The 15,252-nt window shown below is 38.7% G+C and overlaps 1 protein-coding gene across 5 annotated transcripts in view; it reads right to left on the bottom strand.

Annotated features, from left to right (window-relative positions):
- The window catches only part of dpr13 (defective proboscis extension response 13), a 624,158-nt gene that overhangs the window by 206,006 nt on the left and 402,900 nt on the right, over positions 1–15,252 (bottom strand). The gene's annotated exons all lie outside the window — the stretch shown is intronic.

The raw sequence follows: 15,252 nt of genomic DNA, 5'->3' as shown, positions 1-15,252 counted from the left end.
TATACACAAACATTGTCTTGACATGTCTCTCTCTCTCTTTAATTTTGAAAATAGAAACATATAAAAAAATATTGAAAATACAAAATTATTCAAAATTTATGGAAAAAATTAATGAAATGTGTGTAGATAAATATGGAAGATACATTTGAAGGAAAGTCTATTACTTTTCCTATTCTTTTAATGTATATTTTATGTGTTTTCGGTTAAAATTTTCGTGAAAACAAGAAAACAAAAAATGAAGGAAATTTTGTTTATGTTTCTGTTAATTACGAATGGTGTCGTGGAAACGGGTTAATTCGTGTACGTCGTTCGGCAGGCAAACAATGTAATTGAAACGCTCGTGTGAACATGACATAATAAAACTTTAAACAAAGGAACAAATGGAATTAGTTAAGAGCAATTAATTTTTATAATCTTCTTTGATTTTGTTTGTATGATTTTGTCACTTTAATTTTTCTTCTTTGGTATTCATTTAGCCTTTGTGTTTATTGAATTACCCACTTGTTGTTGTGCTCCTTTTAAAAATAAAGATTTGGTTGACTTTGTTTTGTTGTGTTTTATTCAAATTTCAGTTCACAACTTTTTTATTGGTTTTAGTTATGATTACAAAAATATGTTTCTTTTGGGTTTTAAGCAATTCAAGTGTTTTATTTTGTTTTGATAATTTCAAATTTACATTAGAATTCACATTAATTGTTTTTGGATTTATTTTGATTTGAAAGAGTTAAAATTTAAGACTTATAGTCGTACGTCTGAAGATTTCTTTACCACCAATGAAACCAGGTAACGTAATTTGGTGAATATGTGGGTTCGAGTCCTTGGCTTTCCTTTTTCACTTGCAAATAATTTCCGATCATCAAGCTTAACTCTAAACGAGAAAATTAATAAAAAATAATTTCCAATTTGCACACTTTTTCTGAATATTTCTTTATACCTATTGGTCTGTATGCTCTGAATCTTCTTAAGCGGTTTTTTGAAACATTGCCAAACCACGATAACAGTTTTTCAAAGGCGTCTATATTAATCAACTAGAATTTGTCTGGGGTTTTCAAAGAAAACTTTCCACTTGCATTTGACTATTCAACTTCGCTTTTGTGCAGATTTCAACTCCTAAAACTGACAGAGATTATCAATTTCTTTTTTATATTGTTAGTTTTTTATTATATTTTTTGGCTTTAAGTTTAATTTATGGAGATTTCCACAACAATTTTGTCAAAATGTCGGGAGTAAACATTGCATTTAGAATTACACCATAATAATTGGTGTCATAAACCATTTATTAAAATAAGACACAAAAGTTTTAAATTGTGTTTGTCAAATGCTAATTGTACTGTTCAAAAATTATTAAGGCATATTGAATGTGGCATCCACATTTTTTGAATATTATGTCTAAAATTTTCTTTATGTTGTTGGTAAATTAGAACAATAATAATGTTAAAATATAGGAGTTTGACATTTTATGTTTGAACAGCTGTTGTGACACCACAATATGCCTTGAACATTATGTATGTAGATTTCTTTAATGAGATCTTGAAGATTGTTGGGAATAATGTGTTTCTTAGAATAAGAAACATTGCCTGTTTCCTGTGCAGACAGCCAAACGATAGCAATAGGAGTGTGACTCCTTCGATAGTTGCAAATGAGCATAATGACGTGATCAACAACGACGAATGCAGTATTCGAACGCTGCGAATGTGATTTTTATGAGAAGTGCTGGAAAAATGAATATTCCCTCCCACAATCTGAACATTGTATGCGTGACCCTTTATAGTAACTCGAAACGACTAAAGGTAAAGTTACATTAGGTAAATATTTGCTCCAGCGACCGGCAGTGTGCGCTTACTGAGAGCAAGGGAGCATAAATTCAATGTATTATTAACACTCACTTGATCTCAGTAAGCGCACAATGCCCATCGCTGGAGCAAATATTTGCCTAATGTGACCTTACCTTAAGCATAAGTTTGCATACATTCCGAAGTACGACCATTCAGATTCAATTAAAATTACGAGATCACGGAGGTGATTATTAAGCTACGGTTTTGTTAAAATGATATATCCTTTTTTATTAGCTATTTAACATGATTACAGTATGAGGCGTCTCAGCCGACAATATTTTAGAGCAGTGATGCCCACCAACAACAACTTTCCTATGCCCGCGGGCATACGACACACATGTACATTGTAAACACATTCGTTCGGTTAAAGCATTGTTTACGTTTACACTCACACTAGCGCAAGTTATAATCTGCAAATGTGTGATTTTGGCCATCACTGTTTTAGAGAATAGAGCTGCGCTTAAGATGGCAAAGTATCATTACCACTATAAATAAAAGTAGACACCACTGTCTTAGTGTACAATTTTGAAGGAGCAGGCCTAAGTGGGCTGTAGAGGATTTCGTATGAAGTGGTGGCTAACTTCTTATTTATCGTTACGTTGAAATAAAAAGGCAGCGATTTCATTGATTTAAATTTGGCATAGACATTTTGTAATAGCCCGTTTCCACGGTACGTCGTTTGTTCTCTATTCGTTGTTCGACCCATAACTACGAATAAATTACTTATTTCCCCATACAAAATTCTATGAACGAACGACGATTTTTCTACGTTTTTCGATTAGAAATACTCTCTGAACGACGAATAAGTATGTCCCATCCCTAACAAATGAGAGAATTTATCGAAAAAATAATTATGACATGTCTAAATTCAAAATTGTTTGAAAACACAAAAATTTTTAGAAAAAAGGAAAAAGATGAATGAAAATTAATGTACTAAACTTTGTATAAAGAGGCAGAAGGAAGATAGTTGTGTTTCCTTCTTAATTCCACACACATTTCTTGCCCATTAGTTCAAAATCGCGTAAAAATCAGAAACAAAAAGAAAGCAAATAACTGAAAGTCTGTATACACAAACATTGTCTTGACATGTCTCTCTCTCTCTTTAATTTTGAAAATAGAAACATATAAAAAACAAGTGAGCAAAGGCTATAGTCGGGACGGGGCCGACCATGTGATGCCCTACACCACTACACCTGTGCATAAGCTTTTCACTGGTAAATATTTCTTTTAGGGAATATAATCTGACTACCACCAAAAATAATATGCCTCTTTCTCTCTGGGACACCCATAAGCAACCAAAATTTCGTGACCATCCGATTGCAAAAAATGGAAGAATTGTACGCATTACCGACTATTTTGGTATCTCCCTTGTTTGACCACCTTCGCCAACCTACTTACACCAATGTAAAGGTAATATTTTCTTCTTCTTCTATTGACAGGCTTTGCCGTTGGAATACCCCTACTAGAAGCCGATATATTCACAAAGAATAAAACTTTGAATTTGTCTCCAAATGAGTTTTTCCCCATTCCGACCCCTTAATATTATCCGACTATCACCAAATTAATAGGCTTCTTCCTCTGTGGGGCCCCCATCTACCCCTAATATTTCGTCACTATCCCATCAAAATTCCAACTTGTAGCGTGACTATAAAAAATGGAAAAATTGGGTATATTACTGAATTATGCAATATCTCGGTTTGCTCACTTGCGCCAACATACTTTGCATCAATATAAACGTCCATTGACGGGTATTCCTTTTGGAATACACCAAGCAGAAGCGGAGATATTCGCATAAGAAAAAAACGTTGACTTTTCTTCACATAAGCTTTTCGCATATTCCGACTCCTGAATATTATCCGACCATCACCAAACTAAATAGGCTTCTTCCTCTGTGGGACCCGCATCAACTCCCAAAAACTCGTGACGATCCGATCAAAATTGCGACATGTAGCGTGATTACAAACAAATCGGAAAATGGGATGCATTACCGACTATTGCGATATCAGTGTTGTTTGACCACCTACGACAACCTGCTTTACATCGTTGTAAAGGTGATATTTTCTACTTTCCTTATCAGGTTTTGCTTTAGATATACCTCTTAAAGAAACAGAGATATTGGGTTTGAAATAAAACGTTGATTTTTTTCCATATAAGTGTTTGCCCATTCCGACCCCTGAATATTATCCGACCATCATCAAAATCAATAGGCTTCTTTCTCTTTGGGACCCCCATTAACCCCCAAAATTTCGTGACGATCCGATCAAAATTGCGACCTGTAGCGTGATTACAAACGAATCGGAAAATGGGATGCATTATCGACTATTGCCATATCTCTGCTATTTGACAACCTACGACAACCTACTTTACATCGTTGTAAAGGTGATATTTTCTACTTTCCTTGCCAGGTTTTGCTTTTGATATACCTCTTAAAGAAACAGAGATATTGGCTTTGAAATAAAATGTTGACTTTTCTCCAATTAGGTGTTTGCCCATTCCGACCCCTAAATATTATCCGAACATCACCAAAATCAATAGGCTTCTTCATCTGTGAGACCCCCATTAACCCTCAAATTTTCGTGACGATCCGATCAAAATTGCGACCTGTAGCGTGATTTCCAAAAATATAGAAAAATGTGATGTATTACCGACTATTTCGATATCTCCGTTATTTGGTTAACTTCGCCGACCTAGTTTGCATCATTGTAAAGACGGGATCTTCTTCTTTCATAGTCAGGCTTTGCTTTTGGAAAATTTTCAACCAAAGCTGTGATATTCGTCATTATAATTAAAATCGCAAAAATGAAAATTGGGGTTTTATTTGCTACTATTGCGATTTCTTCTTTGTTTGACCACCTACGACAACCTAGTATACATCGTTGAAAAGGTGATATTTTCTACTTTCATTAGCAGGTTTTGCTTTTGATATATTCATTATAGATGCGGAGATATTCACTTTGAAATAAAACGTTGACTTTTTCCCCAAATAAGTTTTTTGCCCATTCGGACCCCTGAATATTATCTGACCATCACCAAAATCAATAGGCTTCTTCCCCTCCGGGACCCTCATCAACACCCAAAATTTGGTGACGATCCGGTCAAAATTGCGACCTGTAGCGTGATTACAAGGTTTAGATGGACAGACGGACAGACGGACGGACGGACGGACTGACGGACGGACACACATAGCCAGATCGACTCAGTTCGTCGAGACATTCATTTTGGTATATATAAGTATGGGTCTAGGACCATTATTTCGATGCGTTACAAACTTTTTGGCCAAAACCAACTTATAATACCCTCCCCACATAGTGGTGTAGGGTATAAATATTGAAAATACAAAATTATTCAGAATTTATGGAAAAAATTAATGAAATGTGTGTAGATAAATATGGAAGATACATTTGAAGGAAAGTCTATTACTTTTCCTATTCTTTTAATGTATATTTTATGTGTTTTCGGTTAAAATTTTCGTGAAAACAAGAAAACAAAAAATGAAGGAAATTTTGTTTATGTTTCTGTTAATTACGAATGGTGTCGTGGAAACGGGTTAATTCGTGTACGTCGTTCGGCAGGCAAACAATGTAATTGAAACGCTCGTGTGAACATGACATAATAAAACTTTAAACAAAGGAACAAATGGAATTAGTTAAGAGCAATTAATTTTTATAATCTTCTTTGATTTTGTTTGTATGATTTTGTCACTTTAATTTTTCTTCTTTGGTATTCATTTAGCCTTTGTGTTTATTGAATTACCCACTTGTTGTTGTGCTCCTTTTAAAAATAAAGATTTGGTTGACTTTGTTTTGTTGTGTTTTATTCAAATTTCAGTTCACAACTTTTTTATTGGTTTTAGTTATGATTACAAAAATATGTTTCTTTTGGGTTTTAAGCAATTCAAGTGTTTTATTTTGTTTTGATAATTTCAAATTTACATTAGAATTCACATTAATTGTTTTTGGATTTATTTTGATTTGAAAGAGTTAAAATTTAAGACTTATAGTCGTACGTCTGAAGATTTCTTTACCACCAATGAAACCAGGTAACGTAATTTGGTGAATATGTGGGTTCGAGTCCTTGGCTTTCCTTTTTCACTTGCAAATAATTTCCGATCATCAAGCTTAACTCTAAACGAGAAAATTAATAAAAAATAATTTCCAATTTGCACACTTTTTCTGAATATTTCTTTATACCTATTGGTCTGTATGCTCTGAATCTTCTTAAGCGGTTTTTTGAAACATTGCCAAACCACGATAACAGTTTTTCAAAGGCGTCTATATTAATCAACTAGAATTTGTCTGGGGTTTTCAAAGAAAACTTTCCACTTGCATTTGACTATTCAACTTCGCTTTTGTGCAGATTTCAACTCCTAAAACTGACAGAGATTATCAATTTCTTTTTTATATTGTTAGTTTTTTATTATATTTTTTGGCTTTAAGTTTAATTTATGGAGATTTCCACAACAATTTTGTCAAAATGTCGGGAGTAAACATTGCATTTAGAATTACACCATAATAATTGGTGTCATAAACCATTTATTAAAATAAGACACAAAAGTTTTAAATTGTGTTTGTCAAATGCTAATTGTACTGTTCAAAAATTATTAAGGCATATTGAATGTGGCATCCACATTTTTTGAATATTATGTCTAAAATTTTCTTTATGTTGTTGGTAAATTAGAACAATAATAATGTTAAAATATAGGAGTTTGACATTTTATGTTTGAACAGCTGTTGTGACACCACAATATGCCTTGAACATTATGTATGTAGATTTCTTTAATGAGATCTTGAAGATTGTTGGGAATAATGTGTTTCTTAGAATAAGAAACATTGCCTGTTTCCTGTGCAGACAGCCAAACGATAGCAATAGGAGTGTGACTCCTTCGATAGTTGCAAATGAGCATAATGACGTGATCAACAACGACGAATGCAGTATTCGAACGCTGCGAATGTGATTTTTATGAGAAGTGCTGGAAAAATGAATATTCCCTCCCACAATCTGAACATTGTATGCGTGACCCTTTATAGTAACTCGAAACGACTAAAGGTAAAGTTACATTAGGTAAATATTTGCTCCAGCGACCGGCAGTGTGCGCTTACTGAGAGCAAGGGAGCATAAATTCAATGTATTATTAACACTCACTTGATCTCAGTAAGCGCACAATGCCCATCGCTGGAGCAAATATTTGCCTAATGTGACCTTACCTTAAGCATAAGTTTGCATACATTCCGAAGTACGACCATTCAGATTCAATTAAAATTACGAGATCACGGAGGTGATTATTAAGCTACGGTTTTGTTAAAATGATATATCCTTTTTTATTAGCTATTTAACATGATTACAGTATGAGGCGTCTCAGCCGACAATATTTTAGAGCAGTGATGCCCACCAACAACAACTTTCCTATGCCCGCGGGCATACGACACACATGTACATTGTAAACACATTCGTTCGGTTAAAGCATTGTTTACGTTTACACTCACACTAGCGCAAGTTATAATCTGCAAATGTGTGATTTTGGCCATCACTGTTTTAGAGAATAGAGCTGCGCTTAAGATGGCAAAGTATCATTACCACTATAAATAAAAGTAGACACCACTGTCTTAGTGTACAATTTTGAAGGAGCTGGCCTAAGTGGGCTGTAGAGGATTTCGTATGAAGTGGTGGCTAACTTCTTATTTATCGTTGCGTTGAAATAAAAAGGCAGCGATTTCATTGATTTAAATTTGGCATAGACATTTGTAACGTGACCGTTTCATATACCCCTACACGCATTCATTTCCATCAACTACAAGTGCACAGTTAGCATAGTGGATACATTTAACTTCAGTGTAATTAACTACAATCACTTTTACACAACAATTCTCATTCACTCCGCATAACTACCCGAATATGTATTCTGGTTTTATTCACCGAAGGGGTCGATCACCAGCCGAACAAAGTACGAATAGACGTGTGGCTCGTCCGCAGTCTACCATACTAGTTAGCCACGATTCGATCCAGCTCATAGCAAGCTCTCAGCTCTTAGCAAGCTCCCAGCTCATAGCAAGCTCTCAGCGCTTAGCACGCTCCCAGCTCTTAGCAAGCTCTCAGCGCTTAGCACGCTACCAGCTCTTAGCAAGCTCACAGCTCTTAGCAAGCTCCCAGCTCTTAGCAGGCTCACAGCTCTTAGCAAGCTCCCAGCTCCTAGCAAGCTCACAGCTCTTAGCAAGCTCCCAGCTCATAGCAAGCTCTCAGCTCTTAGCCAGCTCCCAGCTCACAGTCAGCTCAAGCTCATAGCCAGCTCCATGCTCTTAGCCAGCTCGCATTAACCGATCTCTTCCCCCACAGCAACCCGAGCCGAGTCACACACCCGACGACTGCCGACAGCAACCCGAATACGACAGAGCCGAGCCACATACCCGAGGATTGCCAATGAGCCGACAGCAACCCGAATACCGCTGAGCCGAGCCACATACCCAACGAACCGACAGCAACCCGAATGCCACAGAGCCGAGCCACATACCCGAAGATTGCTAAAAAAGCCGACGACAATCCGAGCACTACCAAGCCAAGTCACACACATGACGATTGCCAATGAGCCGACAGTAACCCGAATACTACAGAGCCGAACACACACACGACGATTGTCAACGAGCCGACAGTAATCCGAATATTACAGAGCCGAACACACACACGACGATTGTCAACGAGCCGACAACGATCCGAACACCACAGAGCCGAGCCATACACCCGACGACTGCCGAGTTGACAGTCACCCGAATAGCCGACAGCATCCGAATACATCAGAGCCGACGCAAACATACACGATTGCCATCGAGTCGACAACAACAACCCGGCTACCATCGAGCCTATTTCAACAACGCAATTGGCACTGGTTATCAACACACACATCTCATCCATATTCCTCACACATACTGTTCGTCTATCCAACACCAAGAGTTTTATAATAAACATTGAAATTGTAAACACTCGTGTTTTACTTAAGGTTTGTGGGTCCTTAGGTCGACCCTGGCAGCGACTGAGCTTACCTCAGCCCTAGACAAAACCACTCGTTATAAATGGCGCCCGAGCAGGGACCCGACGAAAATACGAAAAGCGAAAAAACTAAACCAATCGCCAGCGAGGATTCGTCGAGTTCCGCGAATAATAGTGAGGGAAATTTGGAAGAAACAGGCATCACCATAACATCAATGTCCAACGCCGAGGTGATGGATACGATACATCGTTGGTCACTCAAATTTTCCGGTGACCATGATCTCCTCGACTTCCTCGAACGATATGAAGAGTTAGCCGAGTGCCATAGTATACCTTTAGATCGCCTCCTCCCGTCGCTGCTTACCACCCTGGAGGGAAATGCTTTGAAGTGGTACCGAGTGAAGCGGGGCGAAATCAAAACCTGGGTCGACTTCCGTACCGAAGCTGAAAAGTTCTTCCTATCCAAACGTCACCTGAGTATAATTGAGCACACATTTTACAATCGTCTGCAACAGAACAAAGAAAAGGCAAAGGATTACATAATTACTATGCTCACGATTTCACGACGTCATCCGCAGCTAAAATCCATGAACCATCTGGATCGTATATACGACGGCCTTCGACCCGAGTACCGACATTACGTACGCCGTCACGACTTCACAACATTGGATGAATTGATGAACCTAACCGATGACTTTGAGTTGATAAAGCGGGACGAAGCTCGCCTTGGAAGGCCCCACACCGCTCACATGCTCCAGGTAACAGACATCCCCTACTCCCGTCACACGCACTGTTGGCGATGCAAAAATCCTGGCCACACTCGATGGCAATGTCGACAAACTCCAATCCGATTCTGTTCTCGATGTGGGAAAGATGATGTGCTTTCAAGAGACTGTAGATGTACAGACAATGTTCGTGAAACTTCGGACACCACGACTCACCGACGGGTTAGCGGATATTTTATTCCTGTGTCAATCGATGGAATCGATGTGCAAGCCCTAATTGACACCGGAGCCTCTACCAGCTGTATCGGTGAAGACATGAGAACGAGATTACAGTCGAAAGGGGTATCTCCCAGCACCATGAAGAGAAGAGTACAGATGGCGGACAAGAGAGTAAGGGAGTGCGAATCGGATCTTCGCTTAAGTGTTGAATATAAGGGAAAAATAACACAGCTATCGGTTACGGTTGTCCCAACTCTAGCAGAGCCCCTAATATTGGGAATGGACTTCCTAGCCGAACGGAATTGCCGTCTCAGCATCGATGGAGAGACAGTGCTACAAACAATTCCCGAGTCACACACAGACTACATCTACGCTATTACCACTCACACACATAACAAAACCCCAGTATCTGTTAGTAACGTAGAACAGAAAGTGCTTCAAAACAATTCCGAACCGCATACAGCTTGTACCTACCCCATTACCACTCACGCCCAGCATGAAACTCCAGAACCCTTCAAAACACCAGAACAAACCAGGACAAATCGTCGTAACCACAACCATGCTACAACTTCCTTGACTTTGTTCCTCCGCGACCGTAACATCGCTAATAAGCGGAGTCAAAGCTTGAGCCAGAAACACTTCAGTTACTGCACGTCAAGTATAATGAATCCACCAGCCCGAATACGAAAAAGATATACATTACGGACTTCTCCCCATATACAACAAAGTACCGGAACTGCTGTAGAAGTTATACCCCAGAAGCAGAGAAGTACAACATCATTGGCTTTATATGGGCGAGGTCAGGAATTTGATATAATCCATGAATACAGGGGGAAAGAAACTGTGACTTCCAGCACAACAACACAAAAACAAATTTGTAATTTATTTTCCTCCGAAGTGAGGGGGGAGATGTAACGTGACCGTTTCATATACCCCTACACGCATTCATTTCCATCAACTACAAGTGCACAGTTAGCATAGTGGATACATTTAACTTCAGTGTAATTAACTACAATCACTTTTACACAACAATTCTCATTCACTCCGCATAACTACCCGAATATGTATTCTGGTTTTATTCACCGAAGGGGTCGATCACCAGCCGAACAAAGTACGAATAGACGTGTGGCTCGTCCGCAGTCTACCATACTAGTTAGCCACGATTCGATCCAGCTCATAGCAAGCTCTCAGCTCTTAGCAAGCTCCCAGCTCATAGCAAGCTCTCAGCGCTTAGCACGCTCCCAGCTCTTAGCAAGCTCTCAGCGCTTAGCACGCTACCAGCTCTTAGCAAGCTCACAGCTCTTAGCAAGCTCCCAGCTCTTAGCAGGCTCACAGCTCTTAGCAAGCTCCCAGCTCCTAGCAAGCTCACAGCTCTTAGCAAGCTCCCAGCTCATAGCAAGCTCTCAGCTCTTAGCCAGCTCCCAGCTCACAGTCAGCTCAAGCTCATAGCCAGCTCCATGCTCTTAGCCAGCTCGCATTAACCGATCTCTTCCCCCACAGCAACCCGAGCCGAGTCACACACCCGACGACTGCCGACAGCAACCCGAATACGACAGAGCCGAGCCACATACCCGAGGATTGCCAATGAGCCGACAGCAACCCGAATACCGCTGAGCCGAGCCACATACCCAACGAACCGACAGCAACCCGAATGCCACAGAGCCGAGCCACATACCCGAAGATTGCTAAAAAAGCCGACGACAATCCGAGCACTACCAAGCCAAGTCACACACATGACGATTGCCAATGAGCCGACAGCAACCCGAATACTACAGAGCCGAACACACACACGACGATTGTCAACGAGCCGACAGTAATCCGAATATTACAGAGCCGAACACACACACGACGATTGTCAACGAGCCGACAACGATCCGAACACCACAGAGCCGAGCCATACACCCGACGACTGCCGAGTTGACAGTCACCCGAATAGCCGACAGCATCCGAATACATCAGAGCCGACGCAAACATACACGATTGCCATCGAGTCGACAACAACAACCCGGCTACCATCGAGCCTATTTCAACAACGCAATTGGCACTGGTTATCAACACACACATCTCATCCATATTCCTCACACATACTGTTCGTCTATCCAACACCAAGAGTTTTATAATAAACATTGAAATTGTAAACACTCGTGTTTTACTTAAGGTTTGTGGGTCCTTAGGTCGACCCTGGCAGCGACTGAGCTTACCTCAGCCCTAGACAAAACCACTCGTTATACATTTTGTAATAGCCCGTTTCCACGGTACGTCGTTTGTTCTCTATTCGTTGTTCGACCCATAACTACGAATAAATTACTTATTTCCCCATACAAAATTCTATGAACGAACGACGATTTTTCTACGTTTTTCGATTAGAAATACTCTCTGAACGACGAATAAGTATGTCCCATCCCTAACAAATGAGAGAATTTATCGAAAAAATAATTATGACATGTCTAAATTCAAAATTGTTTGAAAACACAAAAATTTTTAGAAAAAAGGAAAAAGATGAATGAAAATTAATGTACTAAACTTTGTATAAAGAGGCAGAAGGAAGATAGTTGTGTTTCCTTCTTAATTCCACACACATTTCTTGCCCATTAGTTCAAAATCGCGTAAAAATCAGAAACAAAAAGAAAGCAAATAACTGAAAGTCTGTATACACAAACATTGTCTTGACATGTCTCTCTCTCTCTTTAATTTTGAAAATAGAAACATATAAAACAAGTGAGCAAAGGCTATAGTCGGGACGGGGCCGACCATGTGATGCCCTACACCACTACACCTGTGCATAAGCTTTTCACTGGTAAATATTTCTTTTAGGGAATATAATCTGACTACCACCAAAAATAATATGCCTCTTTCTCTCTGGGACACCCATAAGCAACCAAAATTTCGTGACCATCCGATTGCAAAAAATGGAAGAATTGTACGCATTACCGACTATTTTGGTATCTCCCTTGTTTGACCACCTTCGCCAACCTACTTACACCAATGTAAAGGTAATATTTTCTTCTTCTTCTATTGACAGGCTTTGCCGTTGGAATACCCCTACTAGAAGCCGATATATTCACAAAGAATAAAACTTTGAATTTGTCTCCAAATGAGTTTTTCCCCATTCCGACCCCTTAATATTATCCGACTATCACCAAATTAATAGGCTTCTTCCTCTGTGGGGCCCCCATCTACCCCTAATATTTCGTCACTATCCCATCAAAATTCCAACTTGTAGCGTGACTATAAAAAATGGAAAAATTGGGTATATTACTGAATTTTGCAATATCTCGGTTTGCTCACTTGCGCCAACATACTTTGCATCAATATAAACGTCCATTGACGGGTATTCCTTTTGGAATACACCAAGCAGAAGCGGAGATATTCGCATAAGAAAAAAACGTTGACTTTTCTTCACATAAGCTTTTCGCATATTCCGACTCCTGAATATTATCCGACCATCACCAAACTAAATAGGCTTCTTCCTCTGTGGGACCCGCATCAACTCCCAAAAACTCGTGACGATCCGATCAAAATTGCGACATGTAGCGTGATTACAAACAAATCGGAAAATGGGATGCATTACCGACTATTGCGATATCAGTGTTGTTTGACCACCTACGACAACCTGCTTTACATCGTTGTAAAGGTGATATTTTCTACTTTCCTTATCAGGTTTTGCTTTAGATATACCTCTTAAAGAAACAGAGATATTGGGTTTGAAATAAAACGTTGATTTTTTTCCATATAAGTGTTTGCCCATTCCGACCCCTGAATATTATCCGACCATCATCAAAATCAATAGGCTTCTTTCTCTTTGGGACCCCCATTAACCCCCAAAATTTCGTGACGATCCGATCAAAATTGCGACCTGTAGCGTGATTACAAACGAATCGGAAAATGGGATGCATTATCGACTATTGCCATATCTCTGCTATTTGACAACCTACGACAACCTACTTTACATCGTTGTAAAGGTGATATTTTCTACTTTCCTTGCCAGGTTTTGCTTTTGATATACCTCTTAAAGAAACAGAGATATTGGCTTTGAAATAAAATGTTGACTTTTCTCCAATTAGGTGTTTGCCCATTCCGACCCCTAAATATTATCCGAACATCACCAAAATCAATAGGCTTCTTCATCTGTGAGACCCCCATTAACCCTCAAATTTTCGTGACGATCCGATCAAAATTGCGACCTGTAGCGTGATTTCCAAAAATATAGAAAAATGTGATGTATTACCGACTATTTCGATATCTCCGTTATTTGGTTAACTTCGCCGACCTAGTTTGCATCATTGTAAAGACGGGATCTTCTTCTTTCATAGTCAGGCTTTGCTTTTGGAAAATTTTCAACCAAAGCTGTGATATTCGTCATTATAATTAAAATCGCAAAAATGAAAATTGGGGTTTTATTTGCTACTATTGCGATTTCTTCTTTGTTTGACCACCTACGACAACCTAGTATACATCGTTGAAAAGGTGATATTTTCTACTTTCATTAGCAGGTTTTGCTTTTGATATATTCATTATAGATGCGGAGATATTCACTTTGAAATAAAACGTTGACTTTTTCCCCAAATAAGTTTTTTGCCCATTCGGACCCCTGAATATTATCTGACCATCACCAAAATCAATAGGCTTCTTCCCCTCCGGGACCCTCATCAACACCCAAAATTTGGTGACGATCCGGTCAAAATTGCGACCTGTAGCGTGATTACAAGGTTTAGATGGACAGACGGACAGACGGACGGACGGACGGACTGACGGACGGACACACATAGCCAGATCGACTCAGTTCGTCGAGACATTCATTTTGGTATATATAAGTATGGGTCTAGGACCATTATTTCGATGCGTTACAAACTTTTTGGCCAAAACCAACTTATAATACCCTCCCCACATAGTGGTGTAGGGTATAAAAATATTGAAAATACAAAATTATTCAGAATTTATGGAAAAAATTAATGAAATGTGTGTAGATAAATATGGAAGATACATTTGAAGGAAAGTCTATTACTTTTCCTATTCTTTTAATGTATATTTTATGTGTTTTCGGTTAAAATTTTCGTGAAAACAAGAAAACAAAAAATGAAGGAAATTTTGTTTATGTTTCTGTTAATTACGAATGGTGTCGTGGAAACGGGTTAATTCGTGTACGTCGTTCGGCAGGCAAACAATGTAATTGAAACGCTCGTGTGAACATGACATAATAAAACTTTAAACAAAGGAACAAATGGAATTAGTTAAGAGCAATTAATTTTTATAATCTTCTTTGATTTTGTTTGTATGATTTTGTCACTTTAATTTTTCTTCTTTGGTATTCATTTAGCCTTTGTGTTTATTGAATTACCCACTTGTTGTTGTGCTCCTTTTAAAAATAAAGATTTGGTTGACTTTGTTTTGTTGTGTTTTATTCAAATTTCAGTTCACAACTTTTTTATTGGTTTTAGTTATGATTACAAAAATATGTTTCTTTTGGGTTTTAAGCAATTCAAGTGTTTTATTTT

This window comes from Musca autumnalis, unplaced genomic scaffold (assembly GCF_047663935.1).
Source record: "Musca autumnalis isolate F117 unplaced genomic scaffold, ASM4766393v1 scaffold_5, whole genome shotgun sequence".
NCBI classification, from domain to species: domain Eukaryota; kingdom Metazoa; phylum Arthropoda; class Insecta; order Diptera; family Muscidae; genus Musca; species Musca autumnalis.
The sequence above is the reverse complement of the archived record's forward strand: the minus strand, read 5'-3'. Positions and strand labels throughout refer to the sequence as shown.